We start from the raw sequence: 20,923 nt of genomic DNA, 5'->3' as shown, positions 1-20,923 counted from the left end.
AGAGATACTATGAAGAAGTAACTTTAATTGCAATTGCAATTTATATAAAACACTATTGCCACTACTTATATGAAAGGTTTAATGTCTGAATTGATCAGTAATTTTGGAAACAGTTCATGAAGACTAAAAATTCAGAAAGGGTGATAGCACATTAGATAGCAGTGCTGCAAGAATACATTTTTCATGTTGCATTACCTACACTGCAACATGGGTGAACTATTTCATTGCATGGTGGGACCTTGTCTGTTTATGGAATGTGCTTCTAGCTCTGTTAGAATATGGATACTACAATTAACACTTTAGAAGCTTTTAGAAGAGAAGCTGAATAACCCATGTCAAGAGCATGATCACTCCTTAATGTGTAGCAAGGTAATGCCAACCTGGCATAAATATAGGAATGTGGCATGAACACATGTAATTGTAGCACTTGTAAGAACAGTTACAAGTGTAGAAAGATGTACTGCACAATCACTATTAACCACCAACCTCTGGATCTCTAACTGTATAGTAATTTCCAGAATTTTAAGGTAGTAAATTCTACATATTTTGCACAACCCAAAGACTGGAGATCACCAAGGTTTTGTCCACAACTGTGCTAACATTAATGATGTTTTTTGGCTGCACTGGAGTTGAGATGTTCAGCATTATTGTAAATACTGTTTTGTGTGTCACCAGAAAAAAATGGTCAAGATAAGGTAAACTTCAGCAGATGATTTTCACTCTCCACTGAAGATTGCCTTGGATATTGCAAGTCACCTTCCATAGGATAAGAAAGATAATCAAATCAAACATTTTAATTTAGACTGCTTCCAAACATTGGTTAAGGCTTTTCCAGTGGTTGATACATTTCCAAAGTCTGTGCCTGATGTGTTAGTGAAGCACTGTAACACCATATCTGTAAGAAGATGAGGTTATCTAATGTCATTCAGCTCATTTTAATTTTGATATAAAAAAGCATCATTTCTTTATTTCCTAAAATTTTAAAGCTGTAAAAGCAAATTTCTTTGCTATTTGTAGGATACTTAAGCCAATGAAAATTTGATTTCCCTACAGCATCATATATAGAAAAATTTGTTGACTGCGAGTAGAAGAAAGCTTTGAAAATTAAAACTGTAGAGTTCTTGCATCCATCTTTCACAGTAATAATCTGATTTAATATGCTATTCATATATTGTCACTTATTGTTTCATACCTAAATATTTTAGTGTTTTTTTACAGAAAATGTTAATCAAAATTATTTTTTTTTTAAATTTATTTATATGTTGATGACCACAACATTATTCAAAGAGCTATTTAAATTTTGTCCACTGTCAGTAGAAATATCTGATTTTTAGTATTACAAGCTCTCAGAATTACTACTGGGGGATGTAGATCTTTTCTTTGCAATCTGTAGAAATACTAATATGCTTGAGTTTATAAAAGCTTGGAAGTTAAATGCTTCTTACTTTTTCTTGGGATAATATATTATGGAAATAGTACCTATGCTTTGAGAGATTTGACATTATTGTTTCTGTATCTATATTATCTTATTCTAGAACAGAAGTGTTTTGGAACTAAAAATTTCAAGATATCTTTCTATGATATAAAAACACTGTCCAGTTGACATTTTGTTGTTGTGTTAAATAACAATTTATTGGTATCTTTTGGTTCAATCTATTGTATAAATTATTACTTAGTTTCATATGTGCAATAGGGTAACTGTATTTCTATGGAAAAATACTCATTTTCAACCACATACAGCACGAGAACAGTAAAATTGATGACTGCATCATGAGGAAGTGTCACAGTCCTTCAAAAAACCCATGTATTGTTTCATGAAGAATGACAGACTAAGTATAGTGTGTCATCACCATCTGCTATAGTGATGGAATCAAAACATGAGATATGTTATTTCTTGTCTAGCAAGAAGTTATTTGTCCAAGTGTTACATACTACTGGTTATTCAACTTTTAATTGGAATGGTTGTAAGCAAGATAAGCAAGTTTGAAGTATCTGAAGTAACTGTACAGTTGGTGTTGCTGCATTTACACTGTATTTGAGAATGAATACATGGCTTCTAAGACGTTGGTTGATGAGTGTCAAAGCAGTTTAGATTTTACATACCAAAAGAAACTCAGTGGTTTGATGTTTAACCATATAAATGTTCTTGTGGATTCAGATGGTTATTTGAATTGGACAGAAGTAACTTACCATCACACAAGTTCAGATGATGTCCAATAAAACAGTTTTAATGTTGTAGTAAGTTACTGAACATGCTTCCTGATATTCTAAGATACAGTGGATGTTGAAGGATGGAAAACTAATGACAATTAGTCTGGAAAGTGCTTGGTCATTACAAGTGACAGTGCCAGAAGAAAAGAGATCAGGCTAAAGTTTTGTGTTGATTGTGGAGGTTATTTCTGATACTTTTCACTTCTCATGTATATATAAATGTTTAGATGCACTGGAAGGTATTTACTTTAATAGTTTAGAATTTTAGACCTAAATTCTTGAAACTGACATCTCAAGATAAAGCAAGCCAAAACTGCTCTCAACACTCAAGATGGTCCATGTAAATTCCATCATACATTATACCATTTGTACTTTTGAGCAGTTGATGGAGTTTATGATGGTACCAATATAATGGAAGAGGTGTCCGACTAATGCTGGTGATGTCTTTGTGTTTGGTCGCTAATTTTATTCTGCTGCTGAGTATCTGGACATGGTTCTTCAGCAGATAAAAGAAGCAGGTCTGAAACTGAAACCTAGAAAGTGCACACTTATATGTGTGCATGCTATGCAGAAGGAACAGAGCCTCTGAGGGTCCTGTAAAGATCAAAGCATGATGAAGTAAAAATTTCACTGTTTTAGACATCTTATATTGTCAATTTCTCCATGCTGCATCATTGTCTGTTATCTTTGAAGTGAAAGCCCAATTTAGAAGCATTGAAAACTGTGAATAAGTATTTCAGTCACAAACATGCTTTAGTCAAATCTCTTGTATAATCATATCCAAGACAATACTGTCCATTTCATTCAAATATTGATGCCAAAGATAGTGGAATTAAAGTAGCATTATTACTAGTGCAGAATAAAGTTAAACATTTAATTTTGTATATACAGATATACAGGGATTGTCCTTTATATGTCATGATGCATTCCTGGAAAGTGGGATGAACATCTGAAACAGTGTTAAGCAACTCAATTTTTACATGCATTATGACGGATATATTCCCCAAAATTTTCAACCTATTCTTAAATAACTTTTTAAAAGTGTAACATGGCTTTTATAATTACTGTTTGCTATACAAAACATGCATGCTAGTACATTAAAAGACTAAAAATTGATTATACTTAATGTTTACAGGTACTGTGTTGGTTCTAAGGCTTTTTATTAAGTGAGTGAATGAAGGCATTAGAGTTGGAATTATGCAGAATTGTTCTTCTGGTGGACGCTCTGTGGGTGCTGTGAATTCTTCTTGGGCTGCTTATGGTGGTTTTCATTCTATTTTAAAACAAAACAAATGCTCAAAGTTGGTTGCACAGTCCTTTTTTTCTTCTCCTGATAAATTTCTGTGTAACAGCACACACACAATTACTTGATACCCTGTTCACTTTAGAGCTGTATTATCTGCTGGGGTCATTATCACTAAATATTTGCAATAAAAGTTCAATGTGCCTGAAAACTTTACCCAGCTGTTTCATGGTTAATATATTCTTACTTTTTTCTTCATGTTCCTAATCATTATTTTCTGAACTGACTGTTCTCTGCACCTTTAAGCGTTGCAAATCCTTATTGCTCATTTCCTCAATATACTCATTGATCTCATTTTTCCCACATGTTATTCATGAACTTCTTAGCTGTTCCACACCAGACTTGATTGACGTTACCAATGTATTTGAGGATGTTGAAGAAACATGAACAGTCATAAATGTTAGGTCTGTTATCCCCACCAGTGGCCCAAGGAAGAAGATAGGTAGTACTTAAATGCCTTGATAGCAACCTGATCCATAGGATGTAGCAATGATGTGGTTTCTGATAGAAGAAGCACCATCTTCATGTTATCCTATAAATCATTAGTGTCAATGGGATGAGGAGGGACATTACGAGAACGACATTAAAAGCCAGGTTTTCTTTTTCAATGCTCTTTCCAAACTCAGAGAATATGCAGGATGAGGCACTTGGTGAAAATTGTCCAGTTATCCACACGTTAGTGTGTTTCAAAATGTATGGAGGTTGTTCGTGAGTACCCCTTCAGTGTTCTTGGAGTAGCAGAATGGTAGACAATAAGTAGCTTCATGTTCATGTCTTCTATTGTTTTATCTCCAAACAAAGAAGCCTTTAGCTGCCTTGAAACAAGAGCTTTCTTCTCTTCTCAGGATATGTAGGTGCAACTTACCATTCTTTTCCAAGAAAGGCCAGTTTCATCAATGTTAAACATTTGCTCAGGAGAGTAGCCACCTTCTTGGATGGTCTCCTTCAGCTGAGCAAGAAGTTTTTCAGTTTTAACCTCATTTGCAATAGAAACTTCACTAGCCATCTTGATATTCTGGTAAATACAGTGGCAATGAAAGTGATCAAATCATCCATGGCTAACAATAAATGCCTCCTCAATTTCCTTAAAATTGTTATACATATTTCTTACTTTGCTCTGTATCATTGCCAAGTTGAGTGGCATTCCTCACTGACACTGACTGTTAATCCACACTCATAGTAGCCACTTGATGTTTTCCATCAGTGCACTTCTTAAATGGTCAATCTTTCCAACACTTAACAATATATCATTTCAAGCACTTACCTCGATCCTGTCAGAACTTTTAAAATCATTGTCACTGTGGTAGGGTAAGGCTTAGAGCACTGGAAATATCAACAGCCTGTTCACCTGCCTCAAAGCACCATACAATCTCTAGTTTAGTACCAAAGTTAACTGTTTTCTTCGATTTCTTGGCAAGGGTACTTTACTGTCACTAAGTGGCTGTTTTGGAGCCATGTTGTAAAGGAGAAAAAACGTTTTTCTGCACCAGAAAAAAAAACAAAAACAATTTGCTTAGACAATGACACATGAACACAATGTTTTTACATCTTCCACCATCTTGACATAGCAACATTATTTCACACATGTATTGGTAGTACAGTACCATACAATAATTGTTGAACACTACAACTGGAAAAATAGTCTGATAATGTCATAATTACCACTCTAGTAATGAATAAAGGTGATAGTTTCTAAAATATTGGGAGTAATTATTACATACTGCACCTGAAAAAGTTGTTGATGACATTGGAATTATCTATTAACAAAATAAGGTAATGTTTTTTGATACACATAGTTGGTGAATTTTGTAATAGTGAAATGATGCAGAGTAATGCAATGTATAACAGAGACCCATTTTACTAGAATGATGGGTTTTAAATACAAATTTTCATCTTTATTTGATATTAATTCCAAATAAATTTGTGGTCATCACTCAGATATTTTGTATTAACCAAGAATTTTTACAAAAGGGTGGTTGACTCTGACAACAACCAAAGAACAAGTATGTTTGGGAACAGAGATTTGGACCCATGACCTTCAGATTGTGAGTCAAACACATTAAATGCTAGGTTATGTTAGATCTGGGTTTTAGAAACAAATGCTACAAAACAAAGAAATGTTTTGGATGTCCTATTTATTAAATATTTTGACACTATTTCTGTAGCAGAAAGATCACCAGCCATGTGGCATGTGGACCATATTCAATAAAATAGTTTATGATCTTTATAATTCTAGAAGGGATGACTGCAGGCTGGATAAAAAAGGTACAAGGATGTGGCTCTGTTGTAAATCATTGAATTGGCTTGTAACAGAAATACTTATCTACAGCATGGATAAACATGATTGACAAATAGAAAGAAGTAGTGCAGATGTATATAATCTGTGGCACTTGTTTGGGTAATTACAAGTACAGGAAGATGTACTTTACTAATATTATAAACCATCAAGACATTGCTCTCAATCTGCACAGTGGTTTATGTTTCCCAGAACTCTTAGGAAAGAAATACTTTACTTATAACAAGGAACAGAGTCCACCAGGGTGTTAAAACATATACTTATGTAAAAGTCAGGTTTTTTTTTCTCACTGCATTCATGTTAAGACACCAAGGAATGGAACAAACACAATACTGGATGTGTGGTTTAAGGGACTGAATAGTTCAAAACATATTAACCTTTGGAAGAGTGCTGCTTGTAGTTCATTGCAGAGAAGAGCCCTTTATATAATTGTTCTTCTCCCTAAAATTGTGTGAGGTAGCTGGTATGTACTGGCCATTATTAATTACTTCGGTAAGTGGAAATAGCTTTTCCATTGGTCATGCATTATTACAGTAAATCATTCATTGTTGGTTGAATGATAGTAAAATTTTGAACACATGAAAAAATTAGTATGGACCACTGGGGATAATTGTCACAAACAGTTTCTGAGTTTTGTGAAGTAGTGGGTATGGTAGATACATGCACTTCAGTATATTGCTCTTAGTCTGATTGGTAGAATGAATAATACAGATTATCAAATGGATGGTTGCAAACTTGCATAATTCAGACCAAAATGAATAAGATGAACATTTATTGTACATCATGGTGCTATATCAAAACAGCAGAAAGTGATTGATTGTTTATCATAATGCTCGTGTTTGTTCTAGCAATACAGCTCTTTGTGGATTTAGTGTTAGATTTATCCTCTTGTAAAGATGAGCCACAATCTCTACAAGAATATATGAAGCTGATTAAGTATACATTAATTCAGACATATGTATTACACATCATCAACAAATGCCACAATATGGTGTAAGAGATGTTTTGAGAAAGCAGTGAAAGAATGAACATTCAAACATAGAAGCTGGGTATGACTATGGTACAAGTCCATAGCATGGAAACAAGTTGACTGTGACTGAACTGTTCCTCATTTTCTTCATTAACAACTAAATCTGGCAAACTGTAAACTAAGTCATTCATGTGGTATGTATAAGTAAGCTGAACGTTTTATTGAGCTCTGATAAATCTACAAGCACAAGGTAGATTAGAAGTAAGAAGTTGAAACTGATGAGTCATATGACAGTGAGAGCACTGTTTCATATCACTTTGGCTCAAGTTAAGAGGAGTAAGATGCTTGAAGCACTTCTTTAAGAGGAGTCAAATTAGGAAGCAACAGTATTAGAGCTATATAACAGATCTATGGCATAGATGTTAAAGGTGACATCCAGATTAACATAGCTGGAATTAGCTCCCATACCAACAATAAAGTGTGCAAGTTAATCAGTATATTAAATTCTGAAAGATAGTATTGTTATTTACTTTTTTGGACTATGAAATGCTGTTTCGAGATGGGATATATACATTACATCATAATGAAACAATTTTATTAGTATCCCGGTGGGACAGCGGTAATTTTTTTGGGACTTACAACTCTAAAACAAGGGTTTCAATTCCCCTCAGTGGACACAGAAGACAGCCTGATGTAGCTTTGCTATGAGAAAAAACAACAACATATAAACACCACTTGATTATCATGCATTGAGGAAAACTTATGTTAATAGATATTATACTTAGAACATCAGCAGTATGAATGACTAGAGGTGATCACTATGAGCTCAGAACATAGGCTGAAAGGGAGTTACAATCATTACTTTCTAAGCTATCATATCTGTTTATATCGAGCTGATTCATGGTGGTATTTCTGTAAAGCAGAGTACACAATACTTACCAGATTTACAAGAAGGACAGCTGGGGTTATTAAATGTAATGTCTAGATTATTTTCAGTTGGCAAGACTAAAAACAATTTCCAGAATTTCTAATGTATTAGAATGAAGAAATGATCCTCAACCTTTGCTTTCACAGCACACATAAAATTTTATGAAAAAAACTGCAAATAAACAACTAAGTTTGTATGTCTGTGCAAATACTGTGTAGCACTCAAGCATATAAGACCTGAACACGACTTTTCAATTACAGTGAAGAATTTAAACTATTAATCATCACAGAATAAGAATGAGGCTGTGTTCTTTTGTTAAATTTTCCTGTATTTATTTTATATGACAACAGAAAACTTTAGTGTGTCAGTCAACTCATAGCCTATCAAACACTATAATAAAATGTTATGCGAAGTTATTGACAAACAGGATATGCTCTTTTCTGGAAAAACAGCATGTTTAAGTGTTGGAATATATGATTTCAAAAGAAAGAAAGCAATAAGACTGAACATCAACTATAGTGTTGAAGTATTGTCAGTTTGTCTGTTATGAGTACATGTTCTAGTCCTTTTTTTATATTGTTTGCATAAATATTTTGTTTATATGTTCAAACATTTGTAGCTTTGTACACAGTAAGGATCTCTGATTTTTAGTTTCTGCACTGTCACAGTGACAACACTTGTTCAAGGGAGCATATAATATTATACTTTTCTAAATTGGGATTGGCTTTGCATCCTTCAGGAACTAAACATCCACTTTCAACGATCAGGAAGAAGAAAACAAAGTAGCAGAAGAGAAATAAACAACACCAAAACCGTCTATGACTCTAAATAAGCTCATTAGCTCCAATCATTATAGATGAGGACAGTGAAACCCAGTGGCATGTCCTATTGAGAGGGTGCACCAAAATTACAAGAAGATGTAAGTAGATGTGCTCACATCTCCAAAAGTAGAACTATGTATCAAAAGCAAAGAAGACCATCCCAGTGCTAGATGTACCCTAAATTACACCCAATCCCCAAGAAGACAAAATCAATGGACCAAAACAACCCAAGAAGAGAAGGCTGCAACAGTGGTCTTCAGAATGAGCTATTTGGCTTACAAGCCAATTCTGCCTGTCAACATTGGTATCCCATTTTGAGGACTTTGGTGCCAACCATCAGTCAAGTGGGATAAACCTATGCCGTTATTTTAAACTGTAGATTCCCTTAAAAATAAAACAGGATCATTTCCAGAGTACCACAAGAATAAGATTCTCAGACAAACTTCTGAAGATAATTACCATCTGCCTAGCGCGCTGGACCAGATTAAAAATTCTAAATGTCACTGGCAGGAATTTGTCGCCTATTGAAAAAAGACATGGACCCTGTATCTGAAGTGGACGATAAGCCCTCCATTATGGTTCAAAGATGCCAAATCTTCTTATTGTACCATAATGGAGGGCTTATCATCCACTTCAGACAGACGTCTCTTGGATTGTACAGAGTCCCCTGTTATCTTGTAGCTGGTTGATTCCAGTGTTTTAATGTCTCTGGGCCTCCTTGAGGGGCTAAGGTGAGTGGGAGAAGAATCTTGGGTGATCCACGAGAGGATCTAGTGAGAGGTATCATTGTATTTTTAGGTTGTCATTATGAGACCCCTTGTTCTTTTATGGTATTTTTTATATGGATTAATCATTGTTAAAATCTTTTTTGTATTGTGATATTTTGATTGAATGAAACAATTATGACACATTTTTTATTATTTAATTTAATTCAATATTTATTAAAATTTATTTCAAGTGAAAAGCTTTGAACTAAGTTTAAATTATTAAATAGATTTTAATATACTTATAGCTAGTAGCACTCTCCATTTAAAGGGTATTGTTCTTATTTTATGTTACGCACTTAAGACTAAATCAAAGTAGGATGCTTATACAGGTAATGTAATCTGCTGTTAAAGGTTTTTGTACCATCTTTGTGATTGTGATTGTTTATAGGAAAAATGTAAAGTTTATATGCTCCCAGATCATGTTATGAGTTTAAAGAAGTTTGATTTTAAAGTTGGTTTTAATTGTTGGAATTGTGGGAATATTATGCATTTTCTATCTTTTTACAGTGATATACAAAATTTTTTTTCCCAGTTTCTTTGCTGTAACAGAAACAAAATGTAATCAAGAGAGCTGATAACATTTTGTTCTTTTTTTCTCTAATAGGTAACATCTCCTTTGACTTAAAGAATGTTTCAGTATTGTATGTAGAATTTGGCATGAATGTGTTTATATTGAAATATTCTTAGCCGGCCAATTATAACTATCTGAAATGACAGAAGACCAATGGTGTCAGGAAACATAGGTCACAATGTGAAACCATCACTGGACAAAGAAATATGAGAGAATTCTAGGTCTCAACACATTTTTTTAGGTGAGAAAACCTGCATATTTTGTATTGGAACATTCTATTTCAAAAGGGGGTAAGTACTAACAGCTTGTTTATTATGGGTAATGTGTGCTAGTCTTCTTTTCATTGTTCATATAAATATTCTATTTGTACATTAAAATATATCCAGTCTAGTTATGTATATGCTAGAAAGAACATGCAGTTTTATTATCTTTGTAACTTGATTCTTTAAAATATCCTGTAGGAACATTGCTGTTATTGTGAAATACTGTATCTGATACTTGAAGGTAAAATGGTCTCATCTGTGATTATTACAATGACATCAGGAAAGAGTATTTCTTGCCTGAACATGAACATGTTTGGTAAAAACTCTGTCAAACCTTGTTTTCTTGCTTTGGATTCCTTCAGGTAATCATCTGTGTCAGTTCTGTTGGGGTTGACTAACTTTTCAAGCATCCTCTTGATAGTCTGTATTACCTGTTTTGCTAAGCTATCAACTAAGCTTTTAAGATCAAGTACATATCTTATCTATGTTTAACACTTTACAGCAAATATTTGGTTGTTGAAATTACTTCCCTGATTCTTGTGGATTTCTTTCTGTGCTTCAATCCATGCCACACAGTTCTCCACAAAAATAACAGTTATGGACTGTGCTAATTTGTTGATCAATGGTTATCCTAGCATGTTTCATGAAACAGTCTATAACAATGAGAATATACTAATGACCTCATTTATACAGAGCTATCCTCTGCAAAGGAGACTCAACAAATTTCTGTTGATGTTTACACTGTTTCAGCCAGTTCTTTCTCTAAGCCAGGGGTTCCCAACCTTTTGGCACTCGCGACTTGAAAATGTAATTGATGAAATAAAATTAATGTTATCCCAAGCTACTTCTAACAAGGCTTCGCGACCCTCCTGGGGAGCACGACCCACCGGTTGGGAACCCCTGCTCTAAGCAGCACACACCCTATATTAATCACTCCACAACTCAACACTGAATGTTGGTGCATGCCCTCTGTGACACAGCAGTATGTCAGTGGAATTACAATACTAGAAACTGTATTTTGATACTCATGATGAACAGAATATTATGTAACTTTGCACTTAATTTCAAACAAACAAATTTATGTCCTCTATTCTTTATGTTATGCAAGGTCTAGAGATTACTTTTTTTGTAGAGTTTTGGGGACTACTATATTTGCAGCACAGTCAGAGAACCATAGCTTAATAGTTTGTAGCAAAGCTTTGTTTGTTTGTTTTGCATTTTGTGCAAAACTACATGAAGGATATCTGCACTAGCCATCCATAATTGAGCAGTGTAAGACAAGAAGGAAGGCAGCTAGTCATCATCACCAACTGCCAACTCTTTTACGAATGAATAGTGGGATTGACTGTCACATTATAATGCCCACATGGCTGAAAGGTTGATCATGTTTGGTGTGATGGGGATTCGAACCTGCAACCCTCAGATTGTGAGTCGATTGTCTTAACCACTTGACAATGCTGGGCCTTGTAGCAAAGGTACAGTACACCTTCTTACACTTGTAAATGATCATGTATGTGCCACAGGTTACATGCATTTTTGATAAACTTGCCTATCATAGTCACTCAGTTTTTAACAAAGATTACTCATGTTTTGTTGGGGTCCATCAAATGCTCTTCCTGGATTTCCTGAAATATTAACCTTCACATGAATCCACCAGTGGGAACTCTTACTTCATTGCTTGTTTCACTATAGTAGGGTTTAAACTACCACATGATATACACAATTAAAACATTTCAGAATTAGACAAAATTTCAACATGTTGTGAGATTGTCCACATTTCTCTGTTGTGAAATCAGTTAATGCACTGTGGCAAAGTCATATCCTTTCTATATTTTGATTCAACATGCTATCATCCTTTTCAGATTTTTAAAGTTTATTACTATTTCATTAAAATATAGTCACCTTGAACTGTGAAACTTTTATCATACCTTTAGCGGTGACATATTTTGTGAAGATCATAATCGTAAATAATTATTTCTGTGTTACAAAGTGCCTGTGTTCAGAAGCCATGAGGATATGACGAGCATACATGATTAAACATTTTAATTTGTCTTACAAGTGCAGTAATACAGCTTTAATTCAGTTATCACTGGTATCAAAATGTCACAAAATTGTTACGGATAAGCTATCATTGGAGCATCCAATCAGGAAGATATTCAAAGTATGTATTAAATTTTGTGAGAGCTGACAATGGTGTTACTATCTAAAAAATGTTGGCCATAGATCATAGGTAACATAATGTACAACCAAAGAACCTGCAGACTTCTTGCTTGGTCTCAGATCAAGTCAAATGTGACAGAGAAACTTCACTTACAAAGTATAAGCAAATGCTTTCCTGATTTCAGTTTCAAACATGCTTTATTTATCCACTGAAATACTATTTTCAGGTCCTCAGTCACAGATTTAGAGATGTTACCAACACCAAAATATTGTCAACATCAACATAGGCCAGGCATCTCTTTCAACCCTTGGTATAAGCACTATTAGCTTTTTGAAAGTGACAAATGTGTTATATAAACCAAATGACAAGATACAGTAGTCATTCAAGCTATCTCTTGTGCTAAAAGCAGCTTTAAGCCTGTTGTTGTCATCCACCTCAACTTGCCATGATTCAGATGCTAGATTCAAAATGTTGAATCAATAAGTATTTTCTAATAAGCAAAAAGATTCATATGTTTGTGGCAAAGGCAAGGCATCAGTGTAAGCTATTGTGTCTATCTGTTTAAAATCAGCAATAAACTTCACATACCTCTCCTCTTACTCACAACCACTAAGGAAAATTATGTAGCTTACAAAAGTTGTATGATTTCATTTTTCAGTATCTGTTATATGTCAGTACTGGGCTTCCACGGTGCTCCAGGTGAGCCTGCACAGCTGTTATTTTACTAGACATGTGTTGCTTATAACTGTTTGATGTTCAGTTACTGTTGTTTGATCAAACTTGCAATCTGTTATCACAAATATGTGGACATATTCAGCTAATTAGTGACTGAGCTCCTTTAGCTACATTGGGTCTACAGTGTTTCCTCAATCTTCAACCAGTGACCTCAGATATGCTGGTAGCTACACTTTCACTAGCTACATATACTTTGTTTACAATGCTTAGAAATATTCCAGCTTGTAATTACTAAAAATTGACTTCATCTTTTAGCAGACAGATGAATGCCTGAGCTTATACCGCCTGGACAGAAAATATCTTATGCATAACTTCTATAATCATGTTACACAATATCAGTGTTTTAGATTTATCTTGGAGTAAACCACAGAACACTACTTAGTTACTGTTATTCCCTCTGGTACATGCACTCATCTAGTTCATTGTTTCTAGGTTTTTGACCTGGCTATATCCGATAACCCTCCCACCCTACCCGCTCACCCAGAACATTAGTTCATCTGTTACATTGGAAAAGAAATCACAGGTAATTTGTGCAATTTTTCCATCTTAAAGATATCAAAACTGCTTCTGAGGTTGTAAGTTGCTAGTTTCATTTCATGAATAATATTTCCTAGGGTGAGCTATAGATCTATATTTCCTTTAATATCTATTCTATCTCTAGTTGTTAGAACAAAGTTATTATCCACTGGCCAATATGGTGGTCTCACTTGGAGGTCTTGAATAAAAATGAAGTCTACTAATGTTCATGTTGCTCCTATATCAATTATACACTCAACCTGTCAACCTTGCTCTTACCATGCTTCAAACAACTTTGAGAGAGTTAGGATGACCTTTAGTGCAGTCATTCTGTTGTGCTTCCTTTAACTGGAGCTCCATTAGTTGTTTGTAACTTTTAAAGAATCCACCATTTGTTGTTGGTTATCCTGGACTTTTTTTGTTCCAGAGTTTAATATCACTAACTTTCCATTTTTTATGATCAAGAAAGTAAGGGCATTTTGAGTACTTTTGAGTATTGGTGGCAAAACCTGCTTGGTCTTGGTTACAAGGATGCTGTCCAAAGCCTCTCCCATTCAGGCTCTTAAGGTTGGTTGAGATGCCACAAATATTGCAGACTCAAGGTGAGATATGGTTAATGTTACTGTTACATCTCAGCTTAGAGAGTCTCATAATACCATAATTTTAAGCCTTCTCAGGTAACTGTAGTGCGTCATGCCAGAGAAACAGCTGTAATGGATGCCATTCATCAGCAGTAAGTCTAGTCTTTGGCTGACCACCAGTTGCCTGATATTGTGATACTCTGGCTAGCAATAGCCTGAAAGTGCCACAGAGTCCTCTTTAAGTGATCTTAGACTCATCAGATGTTGATTTGCATTGATGACTCTTAGTCATCCTTGGTTTCCTAGCAGTGAGATTTAATCCACCAGATATCAAAAGATCCTCCTGTGTCTGTAAAGCAGCTTCTCTCTAGCAAAAAAATGTGCCCTCTTTGTCATTAGTAGTTTTACTATGAGAATAATCCATTTTTAGGTCAAAAGCATTCCTTTAAATTCAAAAGCTCAAACAAGAGCCAGTAGGCACATTATCAATCTCAGAAAACTTTGAAAAAATCCTTTGGTTACAACACCAAAATTTCTTTTTCCTATCTATTTCTGGTATTCTCAGATAAAATGTTTCATTACAACAGGAATGAAGAGGAAATTTTAAAAGTAATTTGAATTTGAAAATTCAACTGTTTTAAGATATATGAGAAATAAGCATACTGAACAAATTTTATGAAAAATGAAAACTATTAACACACAATAAAAAGTTTGCATAAGACACTGGATTATCACATCTACTTGATTATTTCATGAGTCAATAGCTATCATTTTAACAAGACAGATCTCTGTTGATTTAAGCATAATGAAAATTAATAAAACTCTGAAAGTTTGGAGGTTCCAATCTATTAAGAAGTCTTGTATGCTTCCTTTGTCACAGCATTACTATATGATTAGTCATTTTCTTACAGTATTCATTGGCTGTAGTATAAACACATCATTCGTTCGGCTGGATAAGGATGTTGCAGCATTTGATAAATTTGTCATGGATGTGCTTTAATATTCTCCCACACAGATTATTTATCATTTGCTACAAACACAAAAAGGTTTCTGGAATGAAATAGTTTCAGTGGTTTTCTCAGTCATATATTTATGTTAAAACTGCATAGTAGCAAACTAAATGAAAATTTTTAAAGATTCCTATATTAATAAAGACGATGGGTAGCATATGATGTACCTGCATATTGCACTTGGGCTTTTGGTAGGCCAAGACATAATTAAAAATACTTCAGCAACCCTTCCATGTATAATTTTCCCGCATTTGTTGCATATATAAGATCACTGCTTGCTAAAAGATGAATGTTAATGTAAGGGAATGACATGATGGATAAAAATCTGTTTACCTCTGTCAGTAGTTAGAGTGCCATAAAGGTAGCCCATACTTGTAAACTTCACTGTAGATGTAGTCGGTTGATTATTACACTTTTCACTCTGCAATTGCAAAAATTAACATTGATTGTTGCAAGACAAATTTTAATTTGGATTCACCTGTAAATGTCACTCACCTCCAGCTTTGTTCAGTTCCTTACTTTGAAGTCTCAAAGTGTTTCTATAACTAAATGTTCCGTCTTCAAGTAATAATTTAGTTAAGACGATTTCAAGGTGAATTTTTTGGCCTTTCTCACTGAATTTTACACATTTCTCCCAGTGTACCACATCTCCTGTGTTGAATATAACGCTCTCATTGTGACACTTCTTCCCTCGCCTACACTAAAGGCCTGACATGGCCAGGCAGTTAAGGCTCGATTCGTAATCTGAGGGTCGCGGGTTCAATTCCTGTCACATTAAACATGCTCGCCCTTTCAGCCGTAGGAACGCTATAATGTGATGGTCAATCCTACTATTCGTTGGTAAAAGTGTAGCCCAAGAGTTGGCGGTGGGTGGTGATGACTAGCTGCCTTCCCTCTAGTCTTGCATTGCAAAATTAGGGACGGCTAGCGCACATAGCCCTCGTGTGGCAAAAACAAGGAAACTTATATCTTCCATTCTCCAAATTGGCCTGGCATGGCCAAACGCGTAAGGCGTGCGACTTGTAATCCGAGGGTCGCGGTTCGCGCCGCGTCGCGCCAAACATGCTCGCCTCCCAGCCGTGGGGCGTTATAATGTGACAGTCAATCCCACTATTCGTTGGTAAAAGAGTAGCCCAAGAGTTGGCGGTGGGTGGTGATGACTAGCTGCCTTCCCTCTAGTCTTACACTGCTAAATGAGGGACGGCTAACACAAATAGTCCTCGAGTAGCTTTGTGCGAAATTCCAAAAAACAAACAATATAACATTCATAACTATCGGACTACATAACGTATGATTCATAAACAGTCACGTGAATAAACTTTCAATAAACAGCTGTTAATGAAAATAAACAAATTTAACGCTCGCACTGTATGAACTATCTAAATCATGACACTCACATTAAATTTAAACCAAAATATTCCTGTATATCTAACAATATAAAATAATTTAAGAAATAAAAAATGTTGCCCAAATCACAACATATGCTACACTAATGTGTGGAAAAATAACCTTTCAGTAGAGATTAATGTGATTCGATTAACTAATTGTTTAATCAAAAATATTGTTGCAGGTTTCTTGTTTTAGTTTCGTTTTAACCAGTTAGTTAAACGTAATGTAACAATTATTTGTTAATAGTATTAAAATATTGTTGTTTATTGTGATAAAAAATATGAAGATTTTTGCATAGTAACATAATGATTCTCGATATTATATGCATTCGAAATGTCTTTTTTTGCCATTTCCCCATGTGCTTCTTTAAAAACCTCTGTAAATCGTATCATGATGGTTCATTTGGAAAAAAAATCGACATACAATGTAGTGAATTAACTCTTTTATAGGATATAAGGTAGTAGTATTACTTAAAGAATCTAATTAATTGAAGATAATCTGATTAATCTTTGGTTTGACATCAACAACAAAAACAACCTTTACACAATTCTTTGTTACCCTGAAGATAACCTAGGAAGGTCGAAACGCTGTTCTCTGCTCATCAATAGAAGTGTTAATACCCATACCAGCCGTTCTGAGATACATCTTCGACTTAACGTTCTTATTTGCTGTGCTGATATCACACTAACACACTAGAAATGGATACAGCTTTTCTAGCTAAATGTAAGGGGGTGACATTTTTGCTATTTTATTTCTTTTTTTGTTTTTGTTTTTGGCAGGTGATCAAACGAACAAAATGTGAGATTTCTAACTAAATAGTTCAGCATGAAAGACAAGGATATCATGTCTGCGTGAATAACACATTTCCTAGGACATTGCTAAGATACGAAGAGATCAACTTAAGTTCTTTTATGAACATTGCTTATAGTACACTTCTCATAACGTCGCTCAGATAAAAATCAAAGAATATGAAAGTAGTAGAATCAAATGCACATATACACGTTACGACAGTAAGTGTACACTAAATACCGAATTTCATACGGTTAGGTTGTCATCGTTGATTTAACCTACCTTGAAAAAAAGCTTGTGTGGAACTCGACCGTACTCAGCCATACTAAATGGTTGTCTGTTTGGTCAGGTCTTCTGCATTTTCTGTCGGAGAGACTCGTCTGTATACCATGAGAAAAGCAGCCATGTTAGCAGTGTAAAAAGAAACCATGATGCGAGTGAAAAACCACCATTTTCTGACCACCACTCGTATAGACATTGCCCTAAAAACAATAAATGAGTATACATAATTAATTTAGAAACCCGCCACTTAAAAACAATCCTGAACACTGTTTTGTTTTTTTCACTCCTAATTACAATATAATAAATACAAAAATAAAATATTTACGCAAAGTAGGTATTATTAATTATTCGTATAATTGCTATTAGAAGTATCCAAAACAAAATAAGTACCAAAATAAAAAGCACTGAAACAAGTGAAGTGATACTAGTTGGATAGAGTTTTGATGAACTCCAGATGATTTTACAAGCTATTTTGACCCGGCATGGCTAAGTGATTAAGGCAATTGACTCGTAATTCGCGGGTTCGAACCCCCGTCACACCAAACATGCTCGTGGGGGCGTCATAATGTGACCGTCAATTCCGCTATTCGTTGGTAAAAGAGTGTCCAAAAGTTGGCGGTGGGTGGTGATGACTAGCTGTCTTCCCTCTAGTCTTACACTGCTAACTTAGGGACGGCTAGGGCAGGTAGCCCTCGTGTAGCTTTGCGCAAACTTCAAAAACAAACAAGTTTTTTCTTTGTTCAGTGTATCGGATTCATACGCTTATTAAAGCATAAACTTTCTGTAATGAACTTTATCACTCAGTTAAACCATTGTATTCTAGGAATTAAATCATGCAAAAGAATACATTTTGTGTGTAATATTTCCTGTTAATATAAAACATCGTGGAATATACTCAAACAACATAATATAAATATTATTGTCATACAGTTTTGGTTTGTTTTTTTAAATTTCGCGCAAAGCTGCACGAGGACTATCTACGCTAGCCGTCTCTAATTTAGCAGTGTAAAACTAGAACAGGGGTGGCCAAACCGCGGATCGCGAGCCACATGCGGCTCTTTGACATATAACGTGCGGCTCGCCGAAATATGTTGGCTGAGCTCTTTTTTGCATCATAATTAATATAAAAGGTAAATAAAAAAATTTCAAGCTTTATGCTTATTTATCGGATATAAACTGAGAGTCCACTGGATTAAAACATAATTTTAATATTCATGGTAAGTAAATATAGTTAAGAATTTAAATCCTAATTTTAATGCTAGATTTGAGTCAGGGATTAAAGAAATTTCGGATCAGCAAGGATTACAGAGGAATTGTGATGGAGAATCAGTAATCGTACAAGCTGGTGCTGACAATGTTAAGTTTGGTTGGCGTGGCTTGCGATCGCGTGATTGTTGCGTGCGTGGCTGTGTTGGGGGCAGTGAAATTAGTGGAGTGTCAGTATGATACTGGGCGCTGTACTGTGAGGTGAATGTCAACCAGCAATGTCTTAAATAGGTTTCTATATCTGTTAGAGCTTATTATTACTTTTCTTGAAGAAAAGAAAAGATTCTACCTCAACTGGGAAATAATGAATGGATGCAAGATCTAATGTTCCTTACTGATATAATAAATCATCTACAACACTCAACTTGGCATTCCAGGGGAAGGATAAGATTGTATTCTTTGAGTTTATGGTCTTTTATTTCAATATCAGGGAATGTATTTACTTTTCTTTTCAGGTTGGGAAAGTAACTGAAGTTTCTTGACAGTATGTCTCTTTGAAAAAGTATTATTTTATTCTGAAAGCTGAAAATTATCTGAGTGAGATCGGAAACAAAGATAAATTACAAGGACTGCTTGATAGTTTCCTAGACAGGTTTGAGGACTTGCAGAAACTGAAGCTGTGCTTCGCCTTTCTTGTAAACCCATTCATGATTGATGTGATCAGGATGGTTGTCCAATTCTCAAACCTCTTGTTACAGAATCATCTGCTGTGGAAATGGAAATAATGGAACTACAGGAGGACCTGGGTCTAAAAGTGATCCATAAATCTCACTCCACAATTGAGTTCTGGAAGCAAGTTCTAGAAATAAAATATCCTGAACTGAAGAAAACCAATGTGCGACTCATCTCAATTTTCAGCACAACATACTGCTGTGATGTGAATCACTGAACCCTGTAATGAAATTTGTGAAGTCGAAACACCGTGCAATCCTTGCAAATCAACACCTGACGGAACTAATTCGTACAGCCTTGACAACATATCAGCCGGAATTTCAACAAGTCACAACCAAGAGTGAAACTCACAATACCTCTATTAGCAGTAAATAGCCTGATAATTGTATCAATGTCTGTTTGTGTCAGAAAGATATATTATGATAACACTAAAATTTTGTAAGCTGGTATCTTATTAAAATATCTCTAATTTTATTGTTTTACATATTTTCCTCCATTTTTTGACCAGATATTTACAAATACAAATAAATATCATTAAAAATATCTGTTTTATCTCTTTTATTTTAATTTTGGCAGTCTCATTTAATGTTAATAAAATACAAATTTGCATATCTTTCTTAGATGTTTCCGTAGCTCATTACCGTATTAAATACGCTGAATATAGTTAAAACAATAATGAGCCAGGATTTTGAAAACATTTGGTATATGTATATATATGTATGTGTGTGTGTGTGTGTGTACTTTGTGATTATTGAAACTAATACAAATTAACAGTTTAAAAAACTACATGCATGAATAAATATTATTACGTACATGTATTTATTAATATTTGTATAAAATTTATGTAACAAAATGTGCATGTTACAATAAAAACGTGTGTGTAATATTTGTTCATGTCTTGTGGCTCTCAAACATCTGAAGTTTATCATATGTGACTCTTACGTTAAGCAAGGTTGGCCACCCCTGCACTGGAGGGAATGCAGCTAGTCATCACCACCCGCTGTCAATTTATTTTTTTTATTTCGCACAAAGCTTGGTTGTTTTTGAATTTCCCACAAAGCTACTCGAGGGCTATCTGTGCTAGCCATCCCTAATTTAGCAGTGTAAGACTAGAGGGAAGACAGCTAGTCATCACCACCCACCGCCAACTCTTGGGCTATTCTTTTACCAACGAATAGTGGGATTGACCGTCACATTATAACGCCCATACTGCTGAGAGGGCGAGCATGTTTGGCGCGACAGGGATGCGAACCCGCGACCCTCAGATTACGAGTCGCACACCTTAACACGCTTGGCCATGCCGGTCCCCCCCTGTCAACTCTTAGGTTGTTCTTTTACCAACAAATAGTGGGATTAACTGTCACATTATAGCGCCCCCACTGATGGGCAGGG

General features: G+C 35.0%; 1 long non-coding RNA gene across 1 annotated transcript; it reads right to left on the bottom strand.

Moving 5' to 3' along the window:
- Positions 1-63: 63 nt before the first annotated feature.
- LOC143243670 (uncharacterized) lies at positions 64-18,226 on the bottom strand. Its single transcript, XR_013024703.1, has 3 exons — positions 17,984-18,226; positions 17,594-17,793; positions 64-895 (listed from the first exon to the last, which is right to left on the bottom strand). It is a non-coding gene; the product is annotated as an uncharacterized LOC143243670 (long non-coding RNA).
- Positions 18,227-20,923: the final 2,697 nt, after the last annotated feature.

The sequence above is a fragment of the Tachypleus tridentatus genome, unplaced genomic scaffold (assembly GCF_004210375.1).
Source record: "Tachypleus tridentatus isolate NWPU-2018 unplaced genomic scaffold, ASM421037v1 tig00001670_pilon, whole genome shotgun sequence".
Classification (NCBI taxonomy): domain Eukaryota; kingdom Metazoa; phylum Arthropoda; class Merostomata; order Xiphosura; family Limulidae; genus Tachypleus; species Tachypleus tridentatus.
The sequence above is the reverse complement of the archived record's forward strand: the minus strand, read 5'-3'. Positions and strand labels throughout refer to the sequence as shown.